Here is a 14,135-nt window from a genome sequence, read left to right as displayed (position 1 = left end):
CAGGTGTAGAATACGCCCGGCGCCCGGCACTGCGTTACACATATTTTGCATCTGTCTCAGTTACGTGTTCTGCTTACAACTATCATTCGCTGTGATGCTGAATAGAAAGATTGTATTTGTGTGTTAAATACTTAAAAAATCTATAGTTAAGTGATTAAAAAGTAGTGTAGGGGATTCATTACTTAATATGTTAAATTTGTGCCATGGAAAGTTGTCAACATTACTTGCATGGTTATGTTGACATGTAAATAAATAGTCATTAGATAAGTTTTTTAAAAATCAAATTATTGGTGCATTAAAATATATCAAACAAGACAAGTGATACTTTGTGTGAATGATTTCAGGTTTCTATTACAGCCAGGGACTTCGACTTCCAGCAGCAGATGTCAAGTTGCAGTATCCAGGTACAAGTGTGATGCACAGTATTCATCACAACACAATACAGCTATGTGAGTATTTTTAAGATTTTTTCATAATATAAAAAAGATTTGTTGTATAGATTAGATAAAATAAATTGGTGGGATGTATGCAAAGTAAATGATATTTAGCGCATTAAGGTAAATAATCATTTATCTGTATACGCCTTAGCTCAATTTGTAATATTATTTATTGGCAATATAATGAGCATTATATATTTTATTATATTGTCATTCAAGTTCTGTTTCAGGCACATTTCAGGATCTATTGGCTGAAGTTTGGGTCATCTGTACAGCAAGCAACATGTGATTTATCATCTGACATATAGGAATAATCATTTTATTGGACTGTCATCCTCGTTAACTGCTATAACTTGGCCAAAATAAGTCTGCCGATTATGCCACTCGCTGGAGAGCTTCTTATTAACATAAGAAAGAACCTCTGACAGTATGAGCCAAATCCAAGGATACGAACATGTTTATATTTTAATATTAACCTTATATTTGGCAATACACAAGGTAGTATGCATCGCACACACTCAATAATAGTTTCATTGAATTTCTCATGAAATTTTCCATAAAAAGCTTATTTTTTATTATTTTTTCAGGCCCAATGTGAAGGTACACAGAAAAAAGTCATTTTTCAAGACTTGTCTTTGAAGCCCGACACACACCAAACTACAAGACCTTGGGGTCTCTTACTTGGTGGATCATTTCTTTTCAATATAAACTACAACTTGGTTTAGTTAGAAGAGATAAAATTTTTTGGTCATCACCCTAATTATGGCTTAGCCCATATATACTGCACTGGCTGAGTGCTCGACTCGCTGTACAATTGAATCCGAGCGCTGTCCACTCGACTCGGAGGAAAGTAAATAAACACAATGCGCTTGCACATGTGTTGCACTGTGTGCTTGTGTGTAGAACGAGTTACACTGTGGGGGCAGAGCAAATGTCTCGGTCACGTTTTACCGATCCGCGGCAGCTTGTATCCTTGCGAGCGAGCGACGTCATTCTCCGATTCATTACACGCGTACGTATCCATTTTCATTCAATGATGCTTATGCAACCTTTTACACGAGTTGCCTCGCGCTCCGCTACATATACCTATATAATATTGTACATATCGCCAATACTCATCTTCGAGCGGGCCACGGAGTAAAAATTTTGCTCGATTTCAATCGTGGAATTTCGTACTCGGCGGTGCAAGCAAGAGGAGAAGAGAGAGAGAGAAAGAGCGAAAGAGACGTTCGACTTTGGCGGCGGCTCGTTTTCGCATCGGCAAAGAGAGTGAGAGAGAGAGAAAGATTGCAGAAACGAGATTGTGACGTGCGCGCGCGGCTTCATTACACGCGCATGTACACGCCGGATTTCAGTGCGAACCTTTTCGCTTCTCCGTCCTCGTCGTCTTTCTTTCGTCGTGTGCCAATTAAGTTATACAGCAGGTGTACGATCGCTGTCCGATACGCGTTTACGAATCAAAACTTTCCTCTCCCTCTCCTGCTCTCTCTTTCTCTCTCTCTTTCTCTCTCTCTCTTGCAGAGTACAACGAAAGATAAAGGATTAGCATCTTATTTGCCGCACGCGTGAGCGCAACAGCGGCAGCTCGATTCCGATTTTTTGTGCGAGCTCGTATACGCGAGTCACGTTCGCCCGCAAGCTGGGGGCAGCTTCTAGTTTAATTTTACGCGCTCTCGACGCAACTGCGCCGGTGTATATAGTAGCGCGGCGAAACAAAAATTGGAGCGCGTCGCCCGGGGGACCTCCAGCGGAGCACTTGGCTGCACGGACTGCCGCTCGCACAATTCTATATTATGAGGAGCAATTTTTTTTACTACCCAAAATTGTGAGCGCGCGAGGAAGAAAATTTATATTTCGCAGAATAATACCGTTATCGTCGATACCGATCGAATGACCAAGCTACAAAAGCGCCTCAATAATACGTGCCCCGGTTAAAGGCCTTGCGTAATACTCGAATGTTATGTCCCGCGCGCAGAAAAATGATATTTCAATGTTGGGGAATCGTCGCGCGAGTATAAATAACTTGTGTCGAATGAGCTGCAAATACGTAACGGTTCGACTCGCGTACAACCTAAGTAATTGTGCCTGGATTTACAATAGCTTTCGGACAGGCGCCTTTGAAGCAGCGCCACGCAACGCGCGCCTCGATGAGAATATTAATCGGCGCGCGTCTGCCAAGACACATATCCGTAAGTAGCGAGCGAGGAAGCTCGATCAATACTTTTCATTCATCGAGAGTCAGGTGCTGCGTCGACGATAATTAGTCGGCGATTTGTTGCCTGTGTTTCTATTCGCTCTCTTTCTCAAACACACGAGCCAAGGATGCACCAAGGCTACAAAAGCGCCCACAGATACTCGTCGTCTCCTCGCTTAATCCTATAAGCGCGTCGTTCTTATTCGTCACTATTAACGCACGAGCAGAGCGACGTTAAAAGCGACTTTATGCCCATTATATTCTTCAGGGAAATAAACGCCGTCGATTAACGGCACACACATGAACGCACGCTCGGGCTCTCTTGCAAACACACGGACGCACGAGGATCGGCGCGTGTTGTCCTTTCTCACGCCTCTTGCTCGCACACACACACACACACACACACATACATACACGCGCGAGCGCGGCAACAACACAGTCTCTTCTGCACTCCATGCCTATATAAACGTCTGCTCGCACTTTTAACTTGCCTCTCTAATTACGGAATCGATCCGAAAAGTCAAATTTCGCTCGTGTCATCGATCGCCAAAACCGCGCCGAATGAACATTTATCAGCTCTGTAACAATATTTGCTATTACCTTTAATAGGGGGTCGGCGAATTTTTTTCACGCTATAGCATCTAAATATTTGACGTCGCGAATACAGTTAACAACGATACTCGCGGCACACTCGCGGCTACATAAAATACTTGACTTTCAAATTCGAGATAAGTAACCAGAGCTTCTGTTCTGTGCAAATTGATTCTATGCTTACCCAGCGAACACATTGCCCGTAATTAATTGTTTGCCCTCGTTAAATAGCCGTTATTACGACTTTTTAACAACCTATAGGCAGCGGGTAATTTTTGTTCACCCTATTTCACCTTGATCAAGTGTGCAGAGCCTTATCCCGTATATGCACAAGAGCGAATATCGAGCAAGTATGATAATCGACGATACTCATCTGTCATCGACTTACATTTCGAGATTATCGCTGCGTCGCAGGTCTTGATATGAATCATCCTACGAACTATGATAAATGCTAATCTTTCTCGCGAAACATCTTTTCACAAAAGGTTTGCCATTTAATCATTTTGGTTTACAGATTTTTCCAATCAAAACAGAATGAATAAGAAAAAAAAACGACGAACTAATAGTTTAAAATCACTTTGATTCAATCGACAAGTGCACAGGTATAAACTGAAAAACAAACTCGCGAGCTACAAACACCTCTAGGCATAGACGGGTCGGTCAATTTTTTGTTGTTGTTGTTGCCGTATAGCTACACACATGGATAGGTATAGATGCTCGCACACGAGCAGCGTGCGCACACACTAGGCTTCTGTCACTCTCGCCGTATACCGTTGCGCCGGCGCGTACGTGCTCCTGCTGATGATGAGAAAAAGATGAACCTCAGGCCATGGCCTGATCTTATACGATGCTCACGACGCGCACAGATGTGGGTAAACGTATACGTCCATGCGATAGCCGCACACGCTCGCGAGGCGACAACTTCCAGGACGACGAGCTCGTTTTGATTACCGTCCGTTCGAATCAATTCGTTTATCACTTCGATTAATTAGGATTATCCGAGCAGCTGACTTTTTTCTATTTGCCCTGATTTTTTGATGAATCAGGTACACTGGCAACCGGTTTTAAAATTATACACGAATATCTATCGGCCATTAAAGCATTCTTACGATTTTTTGGATACCGTTTTTTATTTTTGAGAAAGTATATCCAGATTACGTGCGGGAATTTATCAAACTGGATTAGAAATTGAAAAACTTTGTAGATCGGCCGACAGTCGATGAAATGGAGCACAAGCACAAGTCATCGATCGCCTCGTATAATAAGCATAATTTCAGCTAAATATCCCTCTCTAATTTCATAAGTGTACTTCCGTTCTTTGCTGCGGGTGTTCCAAGAAACCACTAATTACGTGTCCAAAGGACTATTATCCTGACGTACACGTGAGCTTAAAGAGTAATTTACCATACATACGCGAGTATAGGCGAGTTTCTTTCTCTCTCTCCTTCTTTCCCTCCCCAGCGACTCGCGTGGCCGTGTCTTATTATAATCGCGATGCATTACTTGCTGAAAATTTTATTCGCTATATCCATTCTCAAGCTTGGCGCTGCTATGCCTATTGTCTCTTTCTGTCTCGGGTGCGAGTGAGAAACTTATGGACTCGCACTGCACTGTATGAAAAAAAACAGAGGAAGGAAAAAACAAGGCTTTCCTATACGTATAATACATATCTACGTATATGAGAACGAGACAAACACGTATACGTCGTAGCTCGTACACGGGCTGCAGCGGAACATATCGACCTATAAATTTATTCGAATACAAAGCGTCATAAGGTAGGAGACTTTCACACATCGATCACGAGTGCGCAGCTTAGTTTTGCTTGGGCTCGCTGGCTCGAAAATCGTGCAGAGCACAGAGGCGCGCTCGGAGTGATTGAAATCGTTGATAACATCGTTTTTCCGAAACTATATATAGACTCGACGCGCGTGTCAAAACTCACGTTACAGACGGCAGGTAAAAAAAAAGGTAAAAAAAATGGGACGGATTTTTGTCGCCTCTTCTGTATATCGACAAATTGCGCGCATCGAGAACTGCAGCGTATAATTAAACTTTAAGCCCGCAGCATAAACGAAATTCCTCGGCTGCTCTCGCTTTTCCGAGCCAGCAGCGTGATAGCTATTTGTAAACGGCAAAATAGAGCAAGAGAGAGGGAGAGAGCTTTATAATGAGAAGTTCCCACGTGCTTTTGATGCTTATATACGCACTCGCACACATACTTACGTAGTAAGACTCGAGCGGGTAGAGCTGCGGTGCGTGCACCCACGCGCTTATTCGCCACGCGAGTGCGCCAAGGAAGATTTGGATCAGCTGATCGAGTAGCTCGACGGGAAGCGTAGGCCGAAGGCGCTGAAATGACGACGATTCGTTTGCCTCTGCATGTACAATATATACACGTACGCGTGATATAAATTCCATGCGGATTGTGTTTCTCTCTCTCTCTCTCTTTCTCTATTTCTCTCACTGTTCCTCTGTCTCTCGTTCTCGACATGCGTGATGCACGTTATTGTTTTGTCGGCGGCAGCCGTGTGGAATTTCATTAGAGATGCATTTTCCAGCTCGGCCTTGTTTATCTCACCTCGGGCGGTGCTGTGCAGGCTACGCAGTGCAGCGCAGCGCAGACCCGGCTGGCAGCACGACTGCTTTATCGTTAATAAAAATCTTTTTTCGCACGCGATCGACGAGCGCATCGTTTCGGCGGGACGCCATGAGAAATTTGCCAGCTGCGCGCGAGCCAACGAGCTCCGACGTATCGATGTATAAATATTGCCTTAGATTTGTGTAAAGCTCGCGCGGCACTGCTACTGCCGCGTCTGACGTCTCGAGCGGTACCCTCTTAATATATTTTCGTACGTATATAATGTATAAACTTTGCGCGCGTCCGTGACATGGTAGCTTTTTTCTCTTTCTTCGCTGCAGATGCGCTGCATGATATGCGTTAATTGGGACCGAGGAGGAAAAGTGACTCGCGAAAATTGATTTTTCGCTGCCGTGATATAGCCGTACGTTATATCAGCTACGCGTATACGCTTCGTGCCTCGTGCCTCGTACGCCTCGTGCTTTGTGCGAGAGATAACCAAGCCCAGGCTAAATTATAACATGCCTCGCTCCTACGTTTTATTATATAAATTAAAAAGGAAAAGCTATTTCCAGGACAAAAAAGCGCCACAGTGGAGAGTATAAATGAGTATGTGTGTGTGTGTGTGTGTGCATATTACCTGGCGATCTGGCGCGCACGCCTGCCTCTCGCGTTATCTGAAGCCAGCAGACCCCTCGTGCTGCATCCCGGCCGGCCGTCAGTGGCAGGCCTTGCAAACTGTCTGCGCGCGTCCCCCTGCTTCCGACTCTGCTGCTGCTGCTCTTTTTTTATTCTTTTGCTTCTCTCTCTGCTGCAATATATTTATTATATAAATCACTCGATCTTCTCTTTTTCTTCTGTAATTCACACTGCGCGCAGCCTCTCTGTATTGCAAGTATACAGCTGGAACTTTTTCAAAACACTTTTTTCCTTTTATTTTTTTTATCTTTTTTCAACTATACACTGAAAAATGCACCAGTGCCCAGGATCGCACGTCTAATCTATTTCTATATATTTCTTGACGCTTCGGTAGAACAAAAGATACAAAAAACGACGCACACAAAATGATCGATTTGAAAGAGGAGAGAATTTTGCGCGTTTCGCGCGAGTGCGAGAAAGCGATGTTCGCGCGAGCAAGATGTTGTGTCTACTGATAACCTCGTCCAGTTAGGGGCCTTATGCGCACCGGGGCCGGTGCCCCCACCTACCGACAGAGAGTCCCTCTTGAGATTCTCCTGACAGAGAGAGAGAGAGAGAGAGAGAGAGGGAATACGAGACAGGTGCCCCGCGGTGGCATGTGCACATACTCACATACTCTCTTGGGCTATACAGCATACACACACATACATACGTGCTCGCGAACTAGGTGCCTTCATTTGCTTCCTCCTCTCCTTCCTTCAACACTTTTCTCTCCTACCAATATCGGCTAGACGTACATGCACCACAAGTACACACACACACACACACATGCCAAAGAAGAGCTGATCCCTGCGCTGCAGCTCTTGCAATCTGACGAGAGTTATCGCAACGATAATGACGATGATGATCATTATGATGATGACGATGATGATGATAATGATAGTTATGACGACGGATGGTACGCGATCCCCAGTCGTTTTTCGATTATCTTTTTGACTACGATGATTAGCTGTAGCTTTAGAGGCTATTGAAATTTACAACGATCTGGATGAATGCACGTGAGCTTCTCGACGCGCTACGAATGGATTGTTGGCGGTACATCAAAGGTTATCGAGTGTTTACAAAAATGTGCAAGTGAAAATATAGATCTTCTGCTCTGCGCCTAAGATGTCCAACAGTTAACCATGTTCCAAGTTGGCTACCTCGAATTTGAAAAAAGTTCTTAGAACGATCCATTTTTACAAATTGCGAGCACGAAATCAAAATATTTCTTTAATTTAAGTGGGTCATCGACCTCTTGAAATAGCTTGTTTACGTACAGAGCTAACAGTATCCATAAGATGTGACATTTCATTATTGTGCGATCGCCTTCATTTTTCGACGCATGTAAAATACTTTCGTAATTATGCCGTGATATTGTTCTCGTCGTCGAAACTTGCGGTATTCAATTAGAAATTTGTTGATCGAAAAGTATGGAAAACGATAAGAATATAAATTTCTTCGAGTGTATTCGAGAGTCAGTTTATATCGCGGCACTATAAAAGAGTGGCATGGTTGGTGAGGCGCTGGTTCCTCTCGCTGGTACTCGGTAGTCGATTCAGCTCACGTCCTTGACATTTACATACTCGAGTGCTTTGCTATAGCTACGAGATGAAAAAATCAGCTGCAGTCCCCAAAGTGATAAGGGCAGATGAAATTTTCCGAAAGATTGCATGCAGCAGCGGCGTAAATTACGACTCGTGTGCCAAGTGTATGTGCGTTCGTGTGCTTGCGGCATAAGCGCGTATAAATGTATAAGAAAAAAAAAGGCAAGATATAGATGCTACCAATGCTCGGGGCATGCAATCATACAGGATAAGTTTTATACACAGAGGTAGTGGAGCTCATCGAGCGCTGCAGGATATAGTGCATACGCTGTACAACGTACACACACACACACATATGCGAGGGCAACGACCACACCATCGCGAGGTCTGAGGCCGCCGCCGCCGTGCGCCTTGCCTCGCGATCGCGTACACGTAGCGGCGGCTGACGACGCTTCGACACATTTACCGAATTGACCATCGGATGTGCTTCCTCTCTCGTGGCAGGCGCGAGCGACACACTCGTGACTCTGGCAAGTGCACATAGGCGCGCGCTAACTCGTTGCCTCGTTCTCTCGCTCACTCGGGTACGCGCGCATGCATTTCTCGGAGATGAAGAGTTGGCGAGTCGACACTTTTATGTACGCGCGCAGCAGCAGCAGCAGCAGCAGCAGTTTATAAAGTCGCACAGCTCGGAGCTTGTTTAAGGATACGTTATTACTGTTAATTCGTGATCGCGTATTGTCGTAATTAGTTACGGTATTCTGCCGGGGCTTTTTTTTTACGCTCGCGCCAACCTCGCGGAGCGCGTCGATTCTGATTTTGGAAATGCAATAACGGCACAGAGCACTCGGACCTAGTTCAATATACTACTACTGCTACTACATATATTATACCATCGCAGAGAGTTGAAAAATCCAAGAAGATAACTTGCAATCCAAATACTTGCGAGATCGCAGAATAGTTGGCTGGGCTGACCCCCTCAAGGCAGCATTGCTCTTCTCTCTCTCTCTCTCTCTCTCTCTCTCTCCTTCTCTCTCTTTCTCTCTCCCGCAGTAGCAACATTCCAAAACTATGTTCGTGCTCTGGTCCGAAGATACGCCAATTCCCCAGTGGAAATACACATTCCCTCTTCCCTCTCACACTATGCGCTTTCATTCTTTAATCAATATTTCTCTCTAAATGCTTAATCGCACGGAAATTCCGATAATTGCAGCTCGTCGAGGAGCTCGCGGCGGCGGTGGCGGCCAAGTTCTTCTCCGACGAGGCCACGTTTAGAACGTATTATACAATTCGTTATCTCGTTCGGCTCTTTTTCTTCCTCTCTCTCTCTCTCTCTCGATTCAGTCTCAAGCTTTTAACGGTCGGTAGCTGTAAAATCTCATCTTTTTATAATGTACAATATACACATCGAATCCCTGCGTGCTGTCAGGATCGCAGCTGACTTTTTTTCATCAGCTCGGCTGCTCGATTCATATAGCGATCTGTCAGAGCTCGAGCCGGGCACAAAGGAGTCGCAGAGCTCGAGCGAATATATATGCATGCGATGTCGCGCGCTTATACGCTCAGAGCGCAAGACTCGTTGTGTAAAGGAGTATAAGTGTTTTTTGCCATTACGTATATACCCAGCAGCAGAAGCAGAAGCAGCAGCATCAGCAGCGGCAAGCTGCTCCTTATGCGTTACAGTTGGAATAATCAAACGTGCTAGACTCGCAACAATGTTGCGTCTGCGGAGCGCGCGCGAGACATTCCTCGTGTCGTCGTCGTCTATGCGCCTTTTAGGGCATCCTGACTCTGCTGCTGCCGCTGCCACTGCCACTGCCACTGCCACTGCCGCTGCTTCTGCTTCTACTTCTACTTCTACTTCTACCGATGCAGAGCCTATACACTTCTTGACACTACTCGAATGTCTGCGCGCGTGTGCATCCACAGAAGCGACTTGTTGGCAAACGAGTCGAAAGTGCCGCGCGTCCTATGCTTTACTATATAACTGATGACGGGAAATGCTTTTTGCGATGTGCGAGTCCGATCTATACGAAACATCGAGAGAGAAAGAGAGGACGACGACGTGGCTTGACGCAGTTCGACGGGATTTTTCGTCGCGCGTGCAGGGGATCGGCTAGTTCCTCTGTATACCTATAGCATTTGCACGTATGCGTGGGAAAGTCTAAGGGCTTGACCGAGATCGATCGATTATCTGTACGTCGGACGGACTTTAATATACTCGCAAAATGAATCGATTGTCGTTAATCGAGAAAACTGATTCGTCAAACGTACAAAACTTTATTTTTAATTTGTAGTTCGAAACTCGCCAGTCGATGCATGTAAACAGTTGAACGATCGCATAATGAAAAATTTCATCCCCTTCCCCGGGGCTCTTAGTTTTAATTGAGACCAGCAGGCAGGACGACGTTTCGCGATTGCAGATCTACAACAGCGTAAAGTATAGCAAATATGTAACAGAGCGATATATTTTTAAGACTGCGAAGTTAGTTGGATTTGTCAATTAGTTGGCCCAGACACGTTATCGAAGACACCTTCGTTAATTATTTCAACGATCGAGTAGCTGTATCAGCTCGCATAAACAATGATGTAGCTTCCATTCTATTTCGATAAGAAAACAGGTTCGATCGACGAGCAGCGACTCGTAGCTTTTCCATGTTAATGGCTATCGCGATCGCGTGTAATGTATATATGCCAGCGGCGGCAACAACTTTTTCTCTTTGCATCAAAGATTCTTGAAACATCCCTTAGGCTCGAAATGTTTGTTTTGTGCATTAAATTATGAGCTGGAAAAAAATGAGACACATTCGAGCTGTAATCTGAATGGGAATCGGTGAGATTAGCGTCAAACAATGACACGCGTAGGAGGACGCGCAACCTCGGCGAGCTTAATCAGCAGCTCCCTCGACCGCTGGACGTATAGACTTGGCTCGTCCTCCCATTCTATAATTAAGCATTTAATTAAGCTGTCTAGCCCGAAGGTGCAAACGTAGGTGCACATAGACACACGCGTAGCATATAGGTATAGCGTAGCGGCAGATCGCAACGAGAGAAGCCCTCGAGCGCGCGCAGCACTACGGGCTATCGAGGCTATGGCTATGTGTATGCTCTCGCGCCGTTTACAATGTAATACGCGACTATGTAATTAAGAGGCGACTCTCAGCTCTACACGATCACACAACACTTATACACGTAAGTACGACGTACGTATCTTCTGGGTATCTTTTGCGCAGCTAGTACGCGCGATGCGTTTTTTTATTCTCTCTCTCTCTCTCTCTCTCTTTTACACATAGTATACAAGTGCAGCAGACTCAGACTAAAGGAGATAAACATCTTTAGGCTTTTGAGGAAGCGAACTATCGAACGTATACGTATATATGGCTGCTCCGAGAGATTTTATCATTGCGCGTGGCGTACGCGATGGACGGCTCGTGTATAGCCTATTGCTCGAGCGCAGCGCTACATAAACACTCTATTCTCGGACGACGAGCAAGTGTTAATGGTCGCTGCTTATACCCTTTAACCCCCACGGCAGCAGATACGTACACGCTAAGCTTTGTTGGTCGTCGTTACCTAGATATACCTGCCGCCGTCGTTTATATAATACTGCTGCCCCTTTATTATGCGACGATGTCTCTTTGAGATTGTGTAAATCCCTTTGATTTGCATCTTCTCTTTATTGCAGCGTTTGTTTAGCTCGACTTTTTCTTTTGTCGTTCGCAAGAAAAGATGAATGCACAGCGAAAGAGCTGAGAATATAAATATCGCGTCTGATTTAATTAAGATTTTAATCGGCTCAATCAGATCATGGGCCACGCAGGATAAGAACCGCGTAAATGATTATAAAGCTTTGATAAACGAAAAAATGATTGCGAAAATCATGCCGTGTGCTTGGCCCAAGTTATTTGCAGCTCTTTGCCTAAAATATGGGTCACTCGGGCTCGTGAAAAGAGTACGCGTCCAGATGCATTATGCATGGAGCCCCGAGCGGCGCGCAAACGGACGGAAGTCAATTGGCTTCATGGCTGCGTATTATTATACGCATATAGGCTCGCGTTTATGAAAATTCCTCGCGACCGGTCCTGAATGCATCAGCAGCAGCAGCAGCAGCAGCAATTCAAGACAAAACACGCCTCTAAATCAGCAGCAGTCGCAGCAGCGACGGCGGTGGCAGTCACGAGTTTGCGAGTATTTCGCGCGAAAAGAAAGCTCCTCTCGGTCAAGTTGTATAGTGGCTGGATTACCGCAAAGTCGTAGCAGAGACGGGCGCGGCGCAGTCGGCTCGCGGGATCCGCCGCGAGTCTTGTACTATGTATTCGCGTGCGTGTGTACGTAGTATATGTACACACACTCGTGCTAGTCGCTTGGCAGAGTTGTGGGGTCAACCATCGAAACGGTAACCGTTATCCGCGCCTGAGCTCGCGCGCACTGCTTGCCACAGAAATCGCGGAAAGCGAGTCGTCTCGGCAGCAGTATTACTTCTCTTTTCTCTAAATCATCTTTTCACCCCACCTTGTTTGCTCCCTTCCTCTCTTTCTCTCTCTCTCTCTCTTTCTCTCTATCTCTCTCGTGCTCTCTTCTGCCTATAGCCGTATGTACGCGCGCATTCGAGCGACGCGTATATCATTATCATCATAATCATCGCCACTGGTTAGTGGCTTGTTTGTTAAGGCGCGAGTAGCGCAAGCCTCGAGTGGAAAAAAAGCACAGCCGTCGCGTCTCGCAGCCTACTCGTTATTTCAGGGAATAGAAATGCACTCATGGCCATCATAACGTTCTGTCGATTGCATTTGTGTGAGTATGTGTGTGTTAGCTCATTGGGTCACCTTTTTACCCTCCCTCTCTCTCTCTCTCTCTCTCTATCTCTCTTTCAATCTTTCGTCTTTTTCATAATGTTGCTCAGCATACGAAATTGCGAGAAATTAAATTCACGGACTTTTCGAAATGCAGACTGTGCTCGGGCAAATTCAATTACTCGCGGACGCTAGTTCAATAGCCTAGCCTTCTCTTCAATCTGTCGCATGTTCTTTTCTTTTACTCTCTTCTTGTGTGTATAATAGCGCAGTAATAGACCCGGCCCGCTTTAAATAGTCCACGCTGAGATGTATTATACAATTGTACGTCTCGCCGACCACCTTTGCTCTCGCTACCGGCTTTTCTTTTTCTTTCTTTTTTTTACTTTTTTTTTGTTGTATACATGCACGCTCGCACACAAAGCGCGCATAACTTTTTCCTCCCTCTTCTAGCTCTCTTTCGTCGGCAGTTCACATTTGCAAGGAAATCGTCCATTCCTCGCGTGCTCCACTCTCATGTAAATTGGCCTCTTTTTTCACCCCTTATAGCCGCTACGCACGAGTTTTACGAATTTTTTTGTCCCTGTGCCGGCTTTCTAATGCACGACGCGTCTGCACCACAAACTCACTGACAGAATCATAGGTGCAAATTTAGCTTATAAATAAAATTGTTTTTTCCTTTATTCTTGTGTTTTGATTCTGCGTCGAATACATTTTGACAATATAAATGGAGTGATGAAATTTGATAACGCTAATATAAAAAGTCAAGTGATATCGAAGAAAAATAAGAGTCAAAAAGGCACGATGAGAGCAGCGCAGCGTATTCGTATTGATTAAGCTAATCTGAAGCTGAGCTAATCAGGAAGCTCACACTCCAGCTATTCGCGTGAATCCTTTACGCTCTGAATAGTTCTATTGGCAATTCTCCTCCTCCTCATCTCTCTTTTTTTTAACTGAGTTTTTATTCAAGTAGGACAGGCTCAGTTAGTCGATGAGTGTATACTCGACGAGGACAGAATTTTTCAGTGAGAGTCGAAATTAATTATCGAATCTATAATTTTTCCCCGATAAATTAGAAATTAGACAGAATGATGCTACGTTGCTCACTGAAAATAAGCGCCCTGAAAATGCGAGGTTTTGCTGCAAGAAAATGGATACTATTTAGTTTTAACAATTGAACAACAATTGAAGTTCGCTTTTGTGCGAAATGAATTGATGAGTCTTTTAAGGATAAAATTGTCTAATTTTTAAATCTCTTACATTGTCCAATGAATTTTGGATGAGAAGATTCGAAATAAGTAAAATTCAAGGTAATAA

At 44.8% G+C, this 14,135-nt stretch overlaps 2 protein-coding genes across 3 annotated transcripts in view; one reads left to right on the top strand and one right to left on the bottom strand.

Moving 5' to 3' along the window:
* The window catches only part of LOC106648138, a 30,270-nt gene extending 23,775 nt beyond the window's left edge, over window positions 1–6,495 (bottom strand). Inside the window, exon 1 of the mRNA XM_023458637.1 lies at window positions 6,441–6,495. The gene's annotated coding sequence lies outside the window, so the exon portion shown is untranslated. The remainder of the gene's footprint in view (window positions 1–6,440) is intronic.
* LOC106648136 (suppressor of lurcher protein 1) overlaps window positions 1–14,135 on the top strand; it is a 168,035-nt gene that overhangs the window by 14,777 nt on the left and 139,123 nt on the right. The gene's annotated exons all lie outside the window — the stretch shown is intronic.

Source organism: Trichogramma pretiosum, unplaced genomic scaffold (genome assembly GCF_000599845.2).
Source record: "Trichogramma pretiosum strain Unisexual culture from Peru unplaced genomic scaffold, Tpre_2.0 scaffold24, whole genome shotgun sequence".
Lineage (NCBI taxonomy): Eukaryota > Metazoa > Arthropoda > Insecta > Hymenoptera > Trichogrammatidae > Trichogramma > Trichogramma pretiosum.
The sequence above is the reverse complement of the archived record's forward strand: the minus strand, read 5'-3'. Positions and strand labels throughout refer to the sequence as shown.